This window comes from Bombina bombina, chromosome 6 (assembly GCF_027579735.1).
Source record: "Bombina bombina isolate aBomBom1 chromosome 6, aBomBom1.pri, whole genome shotgun sequence".
NCBI lineage: Eukaryota > Metazoa > Chordata > Amphibia > Anura > Bombinatoridae > Bombina > Bombina bombina.
In genome coordinates, this window is record NC_069504.1 from 351,122,198 (window position 1) to 351,145,041 (window position 22,844).

A 22,844-nucleotide genomic window follows, 5' to 3' on the forward strand; every position below is an offset into this window, starting at 1 on the left:
CAGACACTGTTCAGAGAGGTGTACTGTTTTCCCTCCTTGTAAATCTCACATTTGATGATGGACCACAGGTTCTCAATGGGGTTCAGATCATGTGAACAAGGAGGCCATGTCATTAGATTTTCTTCTTTTATACCCTTTCTTGCCAGCCACGCTGTAGAGTACTTGGACGCGTGTGATGGAGCATTGTCCTGCATGAAAATCATGTTTTTCTTGAAGGATGCAGACTTCTTCCTGTACCACTGCTTGAAGAAGGTGTCTTCCAGAAACTGGCAGTAGGACTGGGAGTTGAGCTTGACTCCATCCTCAACCCGAAAAGGCCCCACAAGCTCATCTTTGATGATACCAGCCCAATCCAGTACTCCACCTCCACCTTGCTGGCGTCTGAGTCGGACTGGAGCTCTCTGCCCTTTACCAATCCAGCCACGGGCCCATCCATCTGGCCCATCAAGACTCACTCTCATTTCATCAGTCCATAAAACCTTAGAAAAATCAGTCTTGAGATATTTCTTGGCCCAATCTTGACGTTTCAGCTTGTGTGTCTTGTTCAGTGGTGGTCGTCTTTCAGCCTTTCTTACCTTGGCCATGTCTCTGAGTATTGCACACCTTGTGCTTTTGGGCACTCCAGTGATGTTGCAGCTCTGAAATATGGCCAAACTGGTGGCAAGTGGCATCTTGGCAGCTGCACGCTTGACTTTTCTCAGTTCATGGGCAGTTATTTTGCGCCTTGCTTTTTCCACACGCTTCTTGCGACCCTGTTGACTATTTTGAATGAAACGCTTGATTGTTCGATGATCACGCTTCAGAAGCTTTGCAATTTTAAGAGTGCTGCATCCCTCTGCAAGATATCTCACTATTTTTGACTTTTCTGAGCCTGTCAAGTCCTTCTTTTGACCCATTTTGCCAAAGGAAAGGAAGTTGCCTAATAATTATGCACACCTGATATATGGTGTTGATGTCATTAGACCACACCCCTTCTCATTACAGAGATGCACATCACCTAATATGCTTAATTGGTAGTAGGCTTTCGAGCCTATACAGCTTGGAGTAAGACAACATGCATAAAGAGGATGATGTGGTCAAAATACTCATTTGCCTAATAATTCTGCACTCCCTGTACATACTAATATAAACACATATATACAGATGTACCTCAGTAAAGTTCTTCTCTGTCAAAAGCACTATTGGGCTGAAAGAGGCTGCTCCGAGGTGATAAATCTCTTGCAAGAGAGTGCCAGACTTTCTATGTGTTGTGTTAACAATTTTAATTTGCAATTTTCCTATGGGCATTGCACCAGGTTTGAGTCCCTGAAAACTGTGCAGCTGTCTGTGAGTGCTAGTAAGCACCCAGGGCAGTGAGCTTTGCAGGGTCATGGGAGATGTACCCAGTCTGGTTTGAGAGTGCAGTCCATTTCTGTGTTTTGTAGGTGTCTATGGGAATTACAAAGGGCCTGTGTCACCTTGTTTGTATCTCAGCGTGTTTGGCTAAAGGCATGCATTGTGTGGCTGTCGGTTAGGGACACAGGGAGGGAGAGACCTTGACGTGGTCCTTGGTCTATCACCATTTGGCAAATGCTACAATTAACTCTTCCATTTTGCTTTTAATTTAGCTGTGTGCTTGCAGGTGAGTGCCTGACTTTCCATGTGTTGTGTTAACAATTTTGTTTTGTAATTTTCCCTATGGGCTTTGCACCCAGGCTTAGCTGGAGTTAACTGCCTGCGAGGTATAGATAAGTGTTCCTTTTGCTTAGTGAATTAGTTTCATATGTAACAAATATTTAACTTTGTAAATGATGTGGTACATTGTAACTTGGGATTAAATGAACCCTCCTCTACTTTGAAGTGATTCAGAAAAATTGTCTAACCTTTCAAATATAAATGGAAATCAATAGCTGCTCCTTTAGGAATAAAATAACCCAGATAGTAAATTGGGATGCTGAGGTAGGGGAAATAATTTGATATAAGATAATTCAGATTTATGCTTTTATCCCTGAAAATATTGAAGAAAGAATACACACAACCCCCCATCATAATGTGTTCCACAATAGGAGAAATCCATTTTGGGTGATTGAGTTTAATTTGTGTATTTTGTCAAACTGTGCTCTCTAATGCAAACGTTATAGTCACAGATGTGTCAGCTATGTAAAGGAACTACCTTTTTTTTTATTTATAAAAGTCCCTTTGAATGAGGCTTCTAACTAAATATTTTGAAGGATTTCCTGAATAAAAACTCACTTATGTACACACAAATAAATATAAATATAGAAAAAATTGCGCTTAGGTAAAAAGTTAAACATGAGGTCACTATTTATGGAGTAGAATATGTCCACCACAAATAGGCTGGCATTGAAGGATTGACTTTTTAACATTTTCCAGATAAGATTTATTAGATTGAGTTATACCCACCTAATTTAGGGCTAGATTCCGAGTGGAGCAAAAATGTTGTGTGTGAGTGATATTGGGTTTATCGTGTAGGAAATAGCGCACGTATTACAGGTTAAAAGTAAAGAAGATTGCTTGAGCACAATTGAAATTAATGCTCGTTGGGATAGCACAACTTCAGAGCTCTGGTTAACTGTTACGCTTGAATAAAAAGTGTCCAAAACACATTTAAAAGTACAGTTACACTCATAATAACACCACCTAATAACAATTATTAAAAAAAAAAAATGCAATCAAAAGCTATAAAGGCTTAGTTGTTAGAAACAAAAAGGCATGCAAAGGGCTATACCATAGAGATACACACATATACATATCTAAACATATATGTGTGTATATTTATGTGTGTACATATGCATTTATATGTATATATAAATATATTTACAGGCACATAAACAAATAAATACATATGTAGACAAATATATGTGTAAAATATTTCACATTCCAATTCAATTTCACATAGAGAATAATGTTCTAAGTATTTATAAATAGATATTCCTGTATATATCTATACATATACTGTATATATACAACACACAGAGAAAGTCCAGCACTCACTTACAAGCTCTCAGCTAAGATTAAAAGCAAAACTGGAAGAGTTAGTTACCACATCTGGCCAAATGGGACAAGCCCAGGTACCACGTCAAGGTCTCTTCCAAAATTTGGGTCCCCAATACAGCCCTACAAATGCAAACTCTCAATCAAACAAACTGGGAACAAGTCAGGGTTCACAGACGTATGCAATCTCCCTAGACATATACAAAACACAGAAGGGGACTGCACTCTCAAACTGGACTGGGTACACATCCAATGACCCTGTAACATGCTCAGCCCTGGGTGTTATAGCACTCTCAGGAAGCTGTGCTGTCTCCAGAGTCACAGGCAGTTAACCCCAGACAAGCCTGGGTGCAAGGTCCATAGGGAAAATTACAAAATAAATTATTACAACACAAAGAGAAAGTCCAGCACTCGCTTACAAGCTATCAGCTAAGATTAAAAGCAAAACTTGAAGACTTAGTTACTGCATGTGGCCAAATGAGACAAGCCCAGGTACCACGTCAAGGTCTCTTCAGACATATATATGTGTGGAATATTTCACATTCCAATTCAATTTCACATAGAGAAATATGTTCTAAGTATTTATAAATAGATATTCCTGTATATATCTATACATATATATTTATATATATATATACTGTATATATATATATATATATATATATATATATATATAGAGAGAGAGAGAGAGATATTGGGTTACTAGGTATACTGTAGGTGGCAGCGGTGTCCGGGAGCGGCGGTTTAGGGGTTAATACATTTGTCAGAGTTGTGGCAGGGTCTAGGAGCGGCGGTTTAGGGGTTAATACATTTATAAGAGTTGCGGCGGGGTCTAGGAGTGGCGGTTTAGGGGTTACTAACTTTATTTAGTTGCGGGAGGCTCCGGGGCCGCCGGTATAGGGGGTAGAACAGTGTAGTTAGTGTGGGTGCTTAGTGACAGGCTAGCAAGAAAGCTGTCAAACAGCCGAAGAGCAGCGAGATCGGATGAGTGATAACTCTCACAGTCCGCTGCTCATCGCCCCGCGGCTTTTTGACAGCTTTATTTGATAACTTAGGCGAACGTATTCAAGGTCCGCAGCGGCGAAGGTAGGCGAGCTTAGGCGGGTGTATTGGGCCGGCGAAGGCAGAAAAGTAGACAGCTTGATAACTACCCCCCAATGTGTCATATGACGTTAAGTTATAAAGAGAAGGTGCTAACCAGCATGCTTCTATGTCTAGGTCTAACTGCTGCCTATTTGTCTCATACCTTACATTTAACAAAGGAAACCAATCATGTAACATATAACCTGTACTGCATTCGATTTCTGACATAAGTTGCCAAATCAATTAACAGTGCTAAATTCTGTCTAGCCCAAAGACACTCAACAACAACATTGAAATAACTCTGAAATCTTTTTTCCTTCATAATATAATTATCTGTAACAGTACATTACCCAAACACAGTTCCTTCTCGTCTGGCCATTACAGCTGTACTTGTCACTTATTATAGTGAATCTACATGACAATCTAATGGTCTAGGCTGTGTCTCTTAATGGAGAGTGGGGAATCTTAGCAGTTAATTGGCCTCTAGGTTTGGAAGCCACCCGTCGCCATCTTTTAGGATCCGCCTGGGCTGTTTTCTTCTTAGGTGGTTCTTGAGGCTCTTCTGTATCCGGCATGTTCGGTGGCTCTATTTCCAATGCTGCACAAAAATCACTAATATCTGTTATAGTTCTACAAGACAATTTCCTGATGCCGTGCAAAACGTAAAGATAAAAGGGGAATCCCCACCTATAGAGAATTTTTTTTGATGCAAGAGGAATGTTAGGGGTGCCAGCTCTCTTCTTCTCTGTAATGTCTGTTGTGACCAATCTTGAAAGAATTGGAGTACTACACCCCTAAATTTCACCGGTTGGTTTTTACGTGAGAGATTTAAAATTTCTTCTTTCTCCATAAACTCCTTAAACTTGATTATAATGTCCCTTGGGGGTGCTGTGTCGGGTGGCTTTGGCCTAAGTGCCCTATGGGCTCTAACCCATGGGATATCTGTAGTTGGCAAAGTGTTCCTTAGGTGAGCAAAAAGAGCTGGCAGATATATTGGTAGATCCTTGGGGAGCACAGTTTCTGGTATGCCTCGTATTCTGAGGTTCTTTCTGCGACTCCGGTTTTCGAGATCTTCGATTTTGTTATATAATTCTGCCATCATGGTCGTGTGGTGCATGGTAGAATCTTGGACAGTATTAATCTCATCTTGCAAATGATCTGTAAATTCCTCCAGCGCTTCCACTCTGTTACCAATGGTGTGCAGGTCTTGTTTAATTTCTGCTATTTCCTCCCTTATACAGGAGCGTCTGATGTCTGCAATTTCCTGTTTAGACGCTAATGTGGAAAGAAGTGTATTTGGCACAGGCGTGCTCTCTTCCAAAGAGCCCATATTTTTTTGTTGCGAGGCCTCGCTATTCCTTGGAGATTTGCCTGCCTCATCGCACATTCCCACTTTTGAGCTTGAAGGGGAAAAGAACTGTTCTACTGAATTATCTTTTTGACCAGTTACTCTAGGCGGTTTAGTAGATTTTGGTAAACGTTTAGTATTCATATTACACCTTTGTCTGTCACAGGTTTTTGCTCTTGTTTATGTTCACAGATCTCTTTGGAGAGTCAAGGCCTATAGCCAATCACCATGTCATGTGAGTCTTGATGCAGTTAATAAATGCTAAGCATCCCAAGTCATATAACAGGAAAGTCTGGTTATTTGAATGGTGCGTTTAAGGTAGCACTTTTGTGGGCTCTATGACAACAAATGTGTGCAGGCTTATGATCACTACGCAACACTGTTAGTAACGCTGTGTATCTGCTTTCAGTCTCTCTAGGCCCCTGATGCTTGTATGGGCCACTCAGCACAGCATCTATTTTTTACTGGCCTCTAGTTAATTAAAACTTAGAATAGGCTACAGGGTTGTGTTCCGTTCGAACATGAAAAACTTATTTTCAAAAGACTTTGTGCCCCTATCTGCTTATGTAATGTCAGCAGAGGTGCATATACAGTGCTTCACTTTATAAATAATTAGCAATCTGTTGCTGGCTCAGTTGCGCGCATGTCTCATGTGCTGTAGACTGTGTTGCTCTTCCGGAGCTCCTATTGCAATTTTCTAGCCAGGGCTATGTATAAATTTATATTACCTCTTCTGCTAGGATGTGATATTGCTTGTCACCATCCGATTGTCCCAGCCTTCTGATGCGCTTCACAGTATGGTGAATTTCGATGTGCGTCATGCACTCTGAGGCTGATGTCTGACAAGCGTTCCTGTCATATATCCTAAGCTCAAACCTCCGTGGCTGTGATATTTTAGTGCCTCCTTTCTATGTCACTCTTAGCCTCATGGTTAGTTGCTGTCTCAGTACAGGTAGAGACGTTTTAAGGCAGTGTGTTTAGAGCTGGTATCCAGAGCTCCGGAGTTATGCAGCCATCTTAGCTGTGGCCAGCTCCGCCCCCCTACAGTATCATTTTTAATCGGCATGACAGCTTGTTAACCTTGATTGATGATCCATAGACATTTTGTGACGTCAGATCGCCAGTGCACAGGCAATGAACGTCTTCATAAATTGGACATCTAACCTTTTTTTTCTTACCAGCTTTTAACCTCTCAATTTTTACATGATTTAGAGGGAGATATCCAGAGTCTTCCTCAGTCTATGTCCCTATTTCCCAGGACCATCCCTTAATCAATATTTTGGGAGAAAGTTCAGTTGAGGGTATTTTTTGTCAATGTAATATTAATAAATATTTGCATATATATTTGTGTTTTATTAAATTATACAAGAAAATAATGAAGCAATAAACATGACATATGCTGGAACATTTATAAAAAAATATTATGCTAATAAACCAAAGGATGAAAAAATAAGAATAAAAAGGGTTAGATAAAAAAATCTAAAATCTTATTACAATAATAAGTAGCAATTTTTCTATTTTCTTATCACTGAGTAAGCCAAAAACCCATTAAGGGCTAGATGACAAGTGGAGCGCTATTTATTGCTTCCGCTCACGCCCTAACTCTGCTAGAAGTACGTTCTTTGCGTGCGTAAGGCATTTTACAAGTTGAAAGTAAAAAGGTTTTGCTCTCGTGCTAACCTGACTCATTCAAAAAACCGAAGTTAGAATATCACGACTGCATTAACGTATTCCCCCATAGACTTCAATTGAGCTCGAAAAGAGGAATAAAAACTACTATTTTCTCAAGTTTGCTAACTCGACATAAAAATATTATTATTTCACCTTCCAATGTTCTTTACATTGCAGAATATGTTATATTTATTCATAAATACTTATTTCTACATATATCTGATAATATTTTGGTACAATATCTCTCTCTCTCTCTCTCTCTCTCTCTCTCTCTCTCTATATATATATATATATATATATATATATATATATATATATATATATATATATATATATATAGAGAGAGAGAGAGAGAGAGAGAGAGAGAGAGAGAGAGATATTGTACCAAAATATTATCAGATATATGTAGAAATAAGTATTTATGAATAAATATAACATATTCTGCAATGTAAAGAACATTGGAAGGTGAAATAATAATATTTTTATGTCAGGTTAGCAAACTTGAGAAAATAGTAGTTTTTATTCCTCTTTTCGAGCTCAATTGAAGTCTATGGGGGAATACGTTAATGCAGTCGTGATATTCTAACTTCGGTTTTTTGAATGAGTCAGGTTAGCACGAGAGCAAAACCTTTTTACTTTCAACTTGTAAAATGCCTTACGCACGCAAAGAACGTACTTCTAGCAGAGTTAGGGCGTGAGCGGAAGCAATAAATAGCGCTCCACTTGTCATCTAGCCCTTAATGGGTTTTTGGCTTACTCAGTGATAAGAAAATAGAAAAATTGCTACTTATTATTGTAATAAGATTTTAGATTTTTTTATCTAACCCTTTTTATTCTTATTTTTTCATCCTTTGGTTTATTAGCATAATATTTTTTTTATAAATGTTCCAGCATATGTCATGTTTATTGCTTCATTATTTTCTTGTATAATTTAATAAAACACAAATATATATGCAAATATTTATTAATATTACATTGACAAAAAATACCCTCAACTGAACTTTCTCCCAAAATATTGATTAAGGGATGGTCCTGGGAAATAGGGACATAGACTGAGGAAGACTCTGGATATCTCCCTCTAAATCATGTAAAAATTGAGAGGTTAAAAGCTGGTAAGAAAAAAAAGGTTAGATGTCCAATTTATGAAGACGTTCATTGCCTGTGCACTGGCGATCTGACGTCACAAAATGTCTATGGATCATCAATCAAGGTTAACAAGCTGTCATGCCGATTAAAAATGATACTGTAGGGGGGCGGAGCTGGCCACAGCTAAGATGGCTGCATAACTCCGGAGCTCTGGATACCAGCTCTAAACACACTGCCTTAAAACGTCTCTACCTGTACTGAGACAGCAACTAACCATGAGGCTAAGAGTGACATAGAAAGGAGGCACTAAAATATCACAGCCACGGAGGTTTGAGCTTAGGATATATGACAGGAACGCTTGTCAGACATCAGCCTCAGAGTGCATGACGCACATCGAAATTCACCATACTGTGAAGCGCATCAGAAGGCTGGGACAATCGGATGGTGACAAGCAATATCACATCCTAGCAGAAGAGGTAATATAAATTTATACATAGCCCTGGCTAGAAAATTGCAATAGGAGCTCCGGAAGAGCAACACAGTCTACAGCACATGAGACATGCGCGCAACTGAGCCAGCAACAGATTACTAATTATTTATAAAGTGAAGCACTGTATATGCACCTCTGCTGACATTACATAAGCAGATAGGGGCACAAAGTCTTTTGAAAATAAGTTTTTCATGTTCGAACGGAACACAACCCTGTAGCCTATTCTAAGTTTTAATTAACTAGAGGCCAGTAAAAAATAGATGCTGTGCTGAGTGGCCCATACAAGCATCAGGGGCCTAGAGAGACTGAAAGCAGATACACAGCGTTACTAACAGCGTTGCGTAGTGATCATAAGCCTGCACACATTTGTTGTCATAGAGCCCACAAAAGTGCTACCTTAAACGCACCATTCAAATAACCAGACTTTCCTGTTATATGACTTGGGATGCTTAGCATTTATTAACTGCATCAAGACTCACATGACATGGTGATTGGCTATAGGCCTTGACTCTCCAAAGAGATCTGTGAACATAAACAAGGGCAAAAACCTGTGACAGACAAAGGTGTAATATGAATACTAAACGTTTACCAAAATCTACTAAACCGCCTAGAGTAACTGGTCAAAAAGATAATTCAGTAGAACAGTTCTTTTCCCCTTCAAGCTCAAAAGTGGGAATGTGCGATGAGGCAGGCAAATCTCCAAGGAATAGCGAGGCCTCGCAACAAAAAAATATGGGCTCTTTGGAAGAGAGCACGCCTGTGCCAAATACACTTCTTTCCACATTAGCGTCTAAACAGGAAATTGCAGACATCAGATGCTCCTGTATAAGGGAGGAAATAGCAGAAATTAAACAAGACCTGCACACCATTGGTAACAGAGTGGAAGCACTGGAGGAATTTACAGATCATTTGCAAGATGAGATTAATACTGTCCAAGATTCTACCATGCACCACACGACCATGATGGCAGAATTATATAACAAAATCGAAGATCTCGAAAACCGGAGTCGCAGAAAGAACCTCAGAATACGAGGCATACCAGAAACTGTGCTCCCCAAGGATCTACCAATATATCTGCCAGCTCTTTTTGCTCACCTAAGGAACACTTTGCCAACTACAGATATCCCATGGGTTAGAGCCCATAGGGCACTTAGGCCAAAGCCACCCGACACAGCACCCCCAAGGGACATTATAATCAAGTTTAAGGAGTTTATGGAGAAAGAAGAAATTTTAAATCTCTCACGTAAAAACCAACCGGTGAAATTTAGGGGTGTAGTACTCCAATTCTTTCAAGATTGGTCACAACGGACATTACAGAGAAGAAGAGAGCTGGCACCCCTAACATTCCTCTTGCATCAAAAAAAATTCTCTATAGGTGGGGATTCCCCTTTCATCTTTACGTTTTGTACGGCATCAGGAAATTGTCTTGTAGAACTATAACAGATATTAGTGATTTTTGTGCAGCATTGGAAATAGAGCCACCGAACATGCCGGATACAGAAGAGCCTCAAGAACCACCTAAGAAGAAAACAGCCCAGGCGGATCCTAAAAGATGGCGACGGGTGGCTTCCAAACCTAGAGGCCAATTAACTGCTAAGATTCCCCACTCTCCATTAAGAGACACAGCCTAGACCATTAGATTGTCATGTAGATTCACTATAATAAGTGACAAGTACAGCTGTAATGGCCAGACGAGAAGGAACTGTGTTTGGGTAATGTACTGTTACAGATAATTATATTATGAAGGAAAAAAGATTTCAGAGTTATTTCAATGTTGTTGTTGAGTGTCTTTGGGCTAGACAGAATTTAGCACTGTTAATTGATTTGGCAACTTATGTCAGAAATCGAATGCAGTACAGGTTATATGTTACATGATTGGTTTCCTTTGTTAAATGTAAGGTATGAGACAAATAGGCAGCAGTTAGACCTAGACATAGAAGCATGCTGGTTAGCACCTTCTCTTTATAACTTAACGTCATATGACACATTGGGGGGTAGTTATCAAGCTGTCTACTTTTCTGCCTTCGCCGGCCCAATACGCCCGCCTAAGCTCGCCTACCTTCGCCGCTGCGGACCTTGAATACGTTCGCCTAAGTTATCAAATAAAGCTGTCAAAAAGCCGCGGGGCGATGAGCAGCGTACTGTGAGAGTTATCACTCATCCGATCTCGCTGCTCTTCGGCTGTTTGACAGCTTTCTTGCTAGCCTGTCACTAAGCACCCACACTAACTACACTGTTCTACCCCCTATACCGGCGGCCCCGGAGCCTCCCGCAACTAAATAAAGTTAGTAACCCCTAAACCGCCACTCCTAGACCCCGCCGCAACTCTTATAAATGTATTAACCCCTAAACCGCCGCTCCTAGACCCTGCCACAACTCTGATAAATGTATTAACCCCTAAACCGCCGCTCCCGGACACCGCTGCCACCTACAGTATACCTAGTAACCCCTATCCTGCCCCCCCTATACCGTCGCCCTCTATAATAAAATTATTAACCCCTATCCTGCTGATCCCGCACCTCGCCGCAACTAAATAAATAGTTTAACCCCTAAACCGCCGCTCCCTGAACCCGCCGCAACCTATATTAAACCTATTAACCCCTATCCTGCCCCCCCTACACCGTCGTCACCTATAATAAATTTATTAACCCCTAATCTGCCCCCCACTACACCGTCGCCACCTATAATAAATTTATTAACCCCTATCCTGCCCCCACTACATCGCCGCCACTGTAATAAAATTATTAACCCCTAAACCTAAGTCTAACCCTAACCCTAACGCCCCCCTAACTTAAATATTAATTAAATAAATCTAAATAATATTTCTATTATTAACTAAATTAATCCTATTTAAAACTAAAAACTTACCTTTAAAATAAACCCTAATATAGCTACAATATAAATAATAATTATATTGTAGCTATCTTAGGATTTATTTTTATTTTACAGACAAATTTCAATTTATTTTAACTAGGTACAATAGCTATTAAATAGTTAATAACTATTTAATAGCTACCTAGCTAAAATAAAGAGAAATTTACCTGTAAAATAAATCCTAACCTAAGTTACAATTACACCTAACACTACACTATACTTAAATAAATTATTCCTATTTAAAACTAAATACTTACCTGTAAAATAAACCCTAATATAGCTACAATATAAATAATAATTATATTGTAGCGATCTTAGGATTTATTTTTATTTTACAGGCAAATTTCAATTTATCTTAACTAGGTACAATAGCTATTAAATAGTTAATAACTATTTAATAGCTACCTAGCTAAAATAAAGAGAAATTTACCTGTAAAATAAATCCTAACCTAAGTTACAATTACACCTAACACTACACTATACTTAAATAAATTATTCCTATTTAAAACTAAATACTTACCTGTAAAATAAACCCTAATATAGCTACAATATAAATAATAATTATATTGTAGCTATCTTAGGATTTATATTTATTTTACAGGTAACTTTGTATTTATTTTAGCTAGTTAGAATAGTTATTAAATAGTTATTAACTATTTAATAACTACCTAGCTAAAAGAAATACAAAATTACCTGTAAAATAAATCCTAACCTAAGTTACAATTAAACCTAATACTACACTATCATTAAATTAATTAAATAAACTACCTACAAATAACTAAAATTAAATACAATTACATAAACTAACTAAAGTACAAAAAATAAAAAAAGCTAAGTTACAAAAAAAAAAAATAAGTTACAAACATTTTAAAAATATTACAACAATTTTAAGCTACTTACACCTAATCTAAGCCCCCTAATAAAATAACAAACCCCCCCAAAATAAAAAAATGCCCTACCCTATTCTAAATTAAATAAAGTTCAAAGCTCTTTTACCTTACCAGCCCTTAAAAGGGCCATTTGTGGGGGCATGCCCCAAAAAGTTCAGCTCTTTTGCCTGTAAAAGAAAAATACAACCCCCCCAACATTAAAACCCACCACCCACATACCCCTAATCTAACCCAAACCCCCCTTACAAAAACCTAACACTAATCCCCTGAAGATCATCCTACCTTGAGTCGTCGTCACTCAGCCAAGCAGCGATGGAACCGAAGTGGACATCCGGAGCGGAAGAAGTTAATCCTCCAAGCGGCGCTGAAGAAATCTTCCATCCGATGAAGTCATCATCCAGGCGGCGCTGAAGACGTCTTCTATCCGGGCGATGTCATCTTCCAAGCCGGGTCTTGAATCTTCCTCCCGCCGACGCGGAACATCCTTCTTCACCGACCGACTACGACAAATGAAGGCTCCTTTAAGGGACGTCATCCAAGATGGCGTCCCCTCAATTCCGATTGGCTGATAGGATTCTATCAGCCAATCGGAATTAAGGTAGGAAAAATCTGATTGGCTGATGGAATCAGCCAATCAGATTCAAGTTCAATCCGATTGGCTGATCCAATCAGCCAATCAGATTGAGCTTGCATTCTATTGGCTGTTCCGATCTGGAGTGACGTAAGAATCGATCTGTGTCGGACTGAGTCCGGCGGATTGAAGTTTACGTCAAAAAATTCTACTTTTGCCGGTCTTGAGCCTTTGATAACTAAGGCGAATCAGCCTCGCCACAAATACGCTGCGGAATTCCAGCATATTTGAGGTTGACGGCTTGATAACTACCCCCCTAAGACTATTACAATACATACCGTTAGGGTATAAATTATACTATGCATCTAAATCTTGTTTATTGTTTATTTTGTTATTGTTATGTATTTGGTACACAGGTTCAGAGCTATATGTAGAGCGTTACACTTATACACAGAACACTTTTAGGAGTGTGGGGGGTGGGCTCCAATGTGATACTGAAAACACAAACATATTGACAAAAAATGGCATCTACCAATAAAGTTATTACATTGATAAGCCAGAACGCTAGGGGTCTGAACTCGCCACAGAAACGCTCCATAGCATTTCAAGATCTCCGTAGGAAAAAGGGAGATATCCTCTTCCTACAGGAGACTCATTTTTTAAAATCTAAAGAGCCTAAATATCTAGGATATCACTACACACAACACTTCCACAGCTCATTTGATCTTAAGCGGAATGGTGTAAGCATCCTTATAAGTAGACATATATCCTTTACTCATATACAAACACATACAGATACAGAAGGCAGATTTCTGTGTGTGTTTGGTTTACTGTTTACTGTTTTAAAAAGTACTTTGCCCAAATTTTAGATCACACAAAAGGCACACTCTACATAAGGGGGGGATTTCAATATACCTATCCAACCGAATTTAGATACCACTAACCCGCAATCAGACATTGTTTGACATCCTACACAAAAAGACTATACTTTCTTTTCTTCCCCACATCGCTCCTATAGCAGGATTGATTATCAATTAACTAACCAAAAAGGCCTGACTAATGTTGTGTCTTCCAGGCTGTCACACACTGTATGGTCAGACCATTCTGCTGTACTCACACATCTCAGCTGGCCATCAACACCAAAAAGCACTTTCCTATGGAAACTGGAGGAGAGTTTATTGAATTCTCTCGAATTTAAAATTAAGATAGAAAAACTTCTTCCAGAGTACTTTCAGTTTAATTCTCTCCCTGAAACAGACTCTTTTGTGGTTTGGGAAGTACATAAGTGCTTTATTAGAGGTGAATTTATTTAACAGCAGGCATATATGAGAAAGAAGGCACATTTGCAATACCAGCAATCGGCAGAGTTATTGTCCAAACTGGAATATGCACACAAACTAAACCCTCTGGATTCTCACACCCTTGCTGAATTGGAGAAGGCTAGGAAATCGGTTCATGACCAACTAATAAAAGAAGCCAACATATTAGCATTAAAAACCAAGCAAAAATTTTATTTTGAAAACAATAGAGCGGGAAAATTTTTAGCACACGCCCTCAAACGAAGAAAACTAAAAACCTTTGTTCATGAATTAAAAACACTTGCGAATAAAAAGGTAAACACTACGCCAGAAATTCTAGCCCCATCTCAATCTAGTAGGTTTTGTACCCCATAGGGAAGTGAGAGACAACACTATTAAGGTATTAAATTTATTAGACTATTCCCAAATTCATGATATCCCCTCAATCTTCCTGGCTGTCGACGCCGAAAAGGCTTTCGATAGACTGGATTGGTTATTCTTAAAATCTACTTTAATTCGATTCGGCATGGGCAACAAGCTCATTGAAAAATTTTTTCCTTTATATCATGCACCAAAGGCCCGCATCAAATTAAATGATTCCTTATCAGATCCCTTCCCCATTTTTAATGGAACGAGACAGGGCTGTCCTCTCTCTCCCTTATTATTTGTTATGGCCATGGAGGTCTTGGATTCTAATGTTAGAAACAATAGATACATGGGATCCAAATAGGAAACACACAGTATAAAACAACTTTATATGCAGATGATGTCCTTTTTACATTAACCTCACCGCAACAGTCTATTCCCTCACTAATGTTGGAAATTGGAATATATAGCACCCTATCTAACTTTAAAATAAATATATCAAAATCGGAATTTATGGGAGTGGGGTTAACTGATCAGATGAGTAGTCAGATTAAAACACTATATCAGTTTACTCAAAAACATAACTCAATAAAATACCTGGGGATACAGATAGCAAAATCAATAGACTCACTGTTTATACTGAATTATCAAAATCTCCTTGAAACTGTTCAAGTAGATTTGAAAACATGGGAAAGTAAGCAACTTTCCTGGTTGGGCAGGATACAAGCCTTTAAAATGAGTGTACTTCCCCGCTTTTTTTACATATTTCAGACAGTACCAATACAACTACCTCCACATTATATACGTAAAGCACAAGCATTAGCCAATACCTTCATCTGGGCACACAAAAAACCCAGAATAGCTAAACCCACATTATATAGAAATCGGGACAGGGGAGGACTGGGTGTTCCTATTCTTGATCTTTATAAACAAGCGGCACAATTAACTAAGATTGTAGATTGGTGCAAGAATGCACAAAATAAAGAATGGGTGAAATTGGAGCACAATCTAGTCAATACAAAGAGCTTAGGGGCAATTTGCTGGACACGCAGTCAACAAAGAAGCATTTCAACACCTATTCCTACACTAATAAAAGACACTCTGACAACCTGGGATACTCTTACTAGACCCCAGAATGGCATTTCTACAATCCCTTCGCCACTCACTCCCTTGTTCCATAACAATGAATTTCCCTCTTACCAACATATTTAGGCGAATGGTTTATACAATATAACAACAGGTTTGCCATGCCATTCTTTAATAGAGCATGGGACTATATCAACAAAGGCATCATTAGTGGATAGACATATTCCATACTTCCGCAGATGGTTTGAATACCTCCAATTATCTCACTTTATTATGCACAACAGGGATAAACCCAACTTGCTCAGGAATCAAAATCCCTTTGAACTCTTATGTTGGTCCGCACATTCTAAGAAAGGTTCGTTATCAGCAATTTACAAAATATTGTTAGACTTACATTCCAAAAATCCCCCCTCATATACTAAGATTTGGGAGTCAGAATTGGGCATTAGTGTCTCGCTGGAGACTTGGAATACTATTTTTCAGCAAATGGGTAAGGCACCTTCCTCAATGAGTATAACAGAGACAAATATGAAACTTTTAGGAAGATGGTATCTTCACCCAAGTAGATTGGCCAAAATTTATAGACAATCTGACCCATTATGCTGGAGAGCTTGCAAACAGATTGGCACTTTATACCATATTTGGTGGGATTGCCCTATATTACAACCTTTCTGGCTAGACATTCATAAAGAAATACAGAATGTTCTTTCACACAAGATCCCTTATGATCCTTTAACTCTACTGTTTAATCGGCCACCTAAAATTAAATGTAAGTACAAATCCACTTTATTATATATCATGCTCAGCAGTGCTAAGCAACTGATCCCACGGCTCTGGAAGAAACAGATAATTCCATCAAAGATGTGTTGGAGACAGAATGTAACATTTCTCCTAACTATGGAGAAATATCACTACCATAAAACTAATAGAATAGACTTCTACTGTGCAATGACTCTTTATTGGGAAACATATATTCATTCAGCAAACACACCCTCTACACCTCTTGACATCACCACCACAAGAACACCTCATTAAGTAACAAGTAATAAGTTAAATAACATCCCTATAACGCTCTGAATTATCAGTATACACCACAAACTTGTAATATTGTTATTCTAGATATTTACCGAGGTTATGTTGTTTCTAATTTTGTTAATCTGTTTTGTTCTTGAAAAAAAAGAAAAACCTACAAGCTTCTTGGAATTGTCTTCCGTAAAGGACAATGGGACTAATGTTATCCTTGCAATTCCTCCGTTATATTATATGCCTGCATCTTCAATGTCTTTGGAATGATATTATTGTATGATCATAACTTTTATATCAATAAAGCTTGTTTTAAAAAAAAAATGATACTGTAATACATTTCTGGTGTCTAAATTACATGCAGTCTTCTTTCACTCTTGATCACTCACAAGCTTTTTTTACCTTTGATAAGCCATTATCCACAGCCATCAGTTGTTTTTTAAAGTTATTATTACTGTATTCAACACATCTGTTTGTATATCTATATCAAGGTCTGCAGTGGAAATACACTACATACAGTAGCTGTCAGGTGGTGAACACAATAGAAATAAGTAGGGGGTTCAGATAGACTTTTGGAATATCAATTGAGGGGTTATCCAAAAAAGTATAGGGACAACAGTACAATTAACACAACTTACTTTGGGCCAGATTATAAATGGAGTGTTATTTATTGCTCCCACTCACATGCTCATATTACAAGTGGAAAGTAAACTGTGTTCACATGAGCACTAACCAAAAAAGTCGAACTTAGAATATTGCGTGCGCTTTAACGTAATTCCCCCATAGTAGTTCATGGAGCAAAAAAACACCCTACTCGCAAGCAAACCTGATTGCAGATTCTTTGGTGCGCTAACTCAACATAAAAATATGTATATTTCACATTCCAATGTTCTTCACATATGTTGGAGCCACTTAGTGTACATGAAGAACCAAACACGCACTGTAAATATGGTCGCTCTGTTTCCCCTAATGGATTTCTCACTTGTAGTAAGACGTGTCGGAAGGCAACGGCACAATGGAGAGTGGAGGGAGAGTTCAAACACTCTGGCTGCAGTTAAAGCGTGTCTTTTCTACCCGCAAAAGAAAATGTATTGTATCCAAAGAAAACTGCGCACTGTGTAAAGAAAGCTCTCACGGATATCCAAATAAAAGTCAAAAACTTTAATTAAAAATCATTAAAAGCATAATTGGAAAAATTCCAGCAGCACACATAAAATCATGTAGTAAGCAGTGTCGGCAGGTAATCTCACACAGACACGTTTTGTGCGCATGCACACTTGATCACTGTATACAGAAATACCTGTCTTGTCTCCCTTTATACAAAATATTTAAAGGCATATACTGTACATTTTTAAAGGCTATCTGTTACTAGTATATACTTACTGCTTACTACTAATGCTTACAAGGATAACAAGCTCAGAGTATTGACATATTTGAATATGATCAGTTGCAAATATATATTAAAGCTGATCTCTAACATGTTATACATTCGCTTACTTCATAACAAAGTATAAAGGAAAAAAGTGTCAAATCTTAAGATTAACAAAAATTGGCTCTCTCATCGGTATGTTATACTATATTCAATAGAAAATTGTAAGAAATATGAGAAAAGAATCTTTACATTATTTTAACAATATAAAATTAAATTATATAAATAGATCTAAATCTCTTCTCATATTAAGTCCAGCAGGATGACTCGTTTCTAGAGAGAAAATCCAAAATACTTCTCTTTTATTTAGTAGGCTTTCATGGTCACCCCCTATTTTTCAAACTAGTACATGGTCTATTCCCTGTATGGAAAGTGCATTTACAACAGAGTAATTATATAGTTTAAAATACCTTGCCACTGGTGTGTCAGAATCTGGATCCTCAATGAATCTTAAGTGTTGCAAAAATCTATCCTTCATGGCCCTTTTAGTTTTCCCATGGCCAGATTACGAGTTTTGCGTTATGAGGGGTGCGTTGCTAACTTGCACATTATTCTCACCGTTCACTTTCCTACAGCGCTGGTATTACAGGTTTTTACAAACCCGGCGTTAAAAGGCAAGAAGTGAGCGTAGAGCAAAATTGAGCTCCATACCGCACTCCAATACCAGCGCTGCTTAAGTCAGCGGTAAGATGGTTGTACGTGCTCGTGCACGATTTCCCCATAGACATCAATGGGGAGAGCCGGCTGAGAAAAAGTCTAACACCTACAATAAAGCAGCGTAAAGCTCAGTAACTCAGCCCCATTGATTCCTATGGGGAAACACATTTTATGTTTACACCTAACACCGGCCTAGATTTGGAGTTTGGCGTTAGCCGTGAAAACCAGCGTTAGAGGCTCCTAACGCTGGTTTTAGGCTACCGCCGGTATTTGGAGTCACTCAAAATAGGGTCTAACGCTCACTTTTCAGCCGCGACTTTTCCATACCGCAGATCCCCTTACGTAAATTGCGTATCCTATCTTTTCAATGGGATCTTTCTAACTCCGGTATTTAGAGTCGTGTCTGAAGTGAGCGTTAGACATCTAACGACAAAACTCCAGCCGCAGGAAAAAAGTCAGTAGTTAAGAGCTTTCTGGGCTAACGCCGGTTTATAAAGCTCTTAACTACTGTGCTCTAAAGTACACTAACACCCATAAACTACCTATGTACCCCTAAACCGAGGTCCCCCCATATCGCCGCAACTCGATTAAATTTTTTTAACCCCTAATCTGCCGACCGCCACCTACGTTATCCTTATGTACCCCTAATCTGCTGCCCCTAACACCGCCAACCCCTATATTATATTTATTAACCCCTAATCTGCCCCCCACAACATCGCCTCCACCTGCCTACACTTATTAACCCCTAATCTGCCGACCGGAGCTCACCGCTATTCTAATAAATGTATTAACCCCTAAAGCTAAGTCTAACCCTAACACTAACACCCCCCTAAGTTAAATATAATTTACATCTAACGAAATTAATTAACTCTTATTAAATAAATTATTCCTATTTAAAGATAAATACTTACCTGTAAAATAAATCCTAATATAGCTACAATATAAATTATAATTATATTATAGCTATTTTAGGATTTATATTTATTTTACAGGTAACTTTGTATTTATTTTAACCAGGTACAATAGCTATTAAATAGTTAATAACTATTTAATAGCTACCTAGTTAAAATAATTACAAAATTACCTGTAAAATAAATCCTAACCTAAGTTACAATTAAACCTAACACTACACTATCAATAAATTAATTAAATAAACTACCTACAATTACCTACAATTAATCTAACACTACACTATCAATAAATTAATTAAATACAATTCCTACAAATAAATACAATTAAATAAACTAGCTAAAGTACAAAAAATAAAAAAGAACTAAGTTACAAAAAATAAAAAAATATTTACAAACATAATAAAAATATTACAACAATTTTAAACTAATTACACCTACTCTAAGCCCCCTAATAAAATAACAAAGCCCCCAAAATAAAAAAATGCCCTACCCTATTCTATATTACTAAAGTTCAAAGCTCTTTTACCTTACCAGCCCTGAACAGGGCCCTTTGCGGGGCATGCCCCAAAGAATTCAGCTCTTTTGCCTGTAAAAAAAAACATACAATACCCCCTCCCAACATTACAACCCACCACCCACATACCCCTAATCTAACCCAAACCCCCCTTAAATAAACCTAACACTAAGCCCCTGAAGATCTTCCTACCTTATCTTCACCCTGCCAGGTTCACCGATCCGTCCTGAAGAGCTCCTCCGATGTCCTGATCCAAGCCCAAGCGGGGGGCTGAAGAGGTCCATGATCCGGCTGAAGTCTTCATCCAAGCGGGAGCTGAAGAGGTCCATGATCCGGATGAAGTCTTCATCCAAGCGGGAGCTGAAGAGGTCCATGATCCGGATGAAGTCTTCTATCAACGGCATCTTCAATCTTCTTTCTTCCGGATCCATCTTGCAGACCTCCGACGCGGAACATCCTCTTCTCCCGACGCCTACTAGCCGAATGACGGTTCCTTTAAGGGACGTCATCCAAGATGGCGTCCCTCGAATTCCGATTGGCTGATAGGATTCTATCAGCCAATCGGAATTAAGGTAGGAATATTCTGATTGGCTGATGGAATCAGCCAATCAGAATCAAGTTCAATCCGATTGGCTGATCCAATCAGCCAATCAGATTGAGCTCGCATTCTATTGGCTGATTGGAACAGCCAATAGAATGCAAGCTCAATCTGATTGGCTGATTGGATCAGCCAATCGGATTGAACTTGATTCTGATTGGCTGATTCCATCAGCCAATCAGAATATTCCTACCTTAATTCCGATTGGCTGATAGAATCCTATCAGCCAATCGGAATTCGAGGGATGCCATCTTGGATGACGTCCCTTAAAGGAACCGTCATTCGGCTAGTAGGCGTCGGGAGAAGAGGATGTTCCGCGTCGGGGGTCTGCAAGATGGATCCGGAAGAAAGAAGATTGAAGATGCCGTTGATAGAAGACTTCATCCGGATCATGGACCTCTTCAGCTCCCGCTTGGATGAAGACTTCATCCGGATCATGGACCTCTACAGCTCCCGCTTGGATGAAGACTTCAGCCGGATCATGGACCTCTTCAGCCCCCCGCTTGGGCTTGGATCAGGACATCGGAGGAGCTCTTCAGGACGGATCGGTGAACCTGGCAGGGTGAAGATAAGGTAGGAAGATCTTCAGGGGCTTAGTGTTAGGTTTATTTAAGGGGGGTTTGGGTTAGATTAGGGGTATGTGGGTGGTGGGTTGTAATGTTGGGGGGGTATTGTATGTTTTTTTTTACAGGCAAAAGAGCTGAATTCTTTGGGGCATGCCCCGCAAAGGGCCCTGTTCAGGGCTGGTAAGGTAAAAGAGCTTTGAACTTTAGTAATATAGAATAGGGTAGGGCATTTTTTTTATTTTGGGGGCTTTGTTATTTTATTAGGGGGCTTAGAGTAGGTGTAATTAGTTTAAAATTGTTGTAATATTTTTATTATGTTTGTAAATATTTTTTTATTTTTTGTAACTTAGTTCTTTTTTATTTTTTGTACTTTAGCTAGTTTATTTAATTGCATTTATTTGTAGGAATTGTATTTAATTAATTTATTGATAGTGTAGTGTTAGGTTAATTGTAGGTAATTGTAGGTAGTTTATTTAATTAATTTATTGATAGTGTAGTGTTAGGTTTAATTGTAACTTAGGTTAGGATTTATTTTACAGGTAATTTTGTAATTATTTTAACTATTTTAGCTATTAAATAGTTCTTAACTATTTAATAGCTATTGTACCTGGTTAAAATAAATACAAAGTTACCTGTAAAATAAATATAAATCCTAAAATAGCTATAATATAATTATAATTTATATTGTAGCTATATTGGGATTTATTTTACAGGTAAGTATTTATCTTTAAATAGGAATAATTTATTTAATAAGAGTTAATTAATTTCGTTAGATGTAAATTATATTTAACTTAGGGGGGTGTTAGTGTTAGGGTTAGACTTAGCTTTAGGGGTTAATACATTTATTAGAATAGCGGTGAGCTCCAGTCGGCAGATTAGGGGTTAATAATTGAAGTTAGGTGTTGGCGATGTTAGGGAGGGCAGATTAGGGGTTAATACTATTTATTATAGGGATTAGGGGTTAATAACTTTATTATAGTAGCGCTCAGGTCCGGTCGGCAGATTAGGGGTTAATAAGTGTAGGCAGGTGGAGGCGACGTTGTGGGGGGGAGATTAGGGGTTAATAAATATAATATAGGAGTCGGCGATGTTAAGGCAGCAGATTAGGGGTACATAGGGATAATGTAAGTAGCGGCGGTTTACGGAGCGGCAGATTAGGGGTTAATAATAATATGCAGGGGTCAGCGATAGCGGGGGCGGCAGATTAGGGGTTAATAAGTGTAAGGTTAGGGGTGTTTAGACTCGGGGTACATGTTAGGGTGTTAGGTGCAGACGTAGGAAGTGTTTCCGCATAGCAAACAATGGGGCTGCGTTAGGAGCTGAACGCGGCTTTTTTGCAGGTGTTAGGTTTTTTTTCAGCTCAAACAGCCCCATTGTTTCCTATGGGAG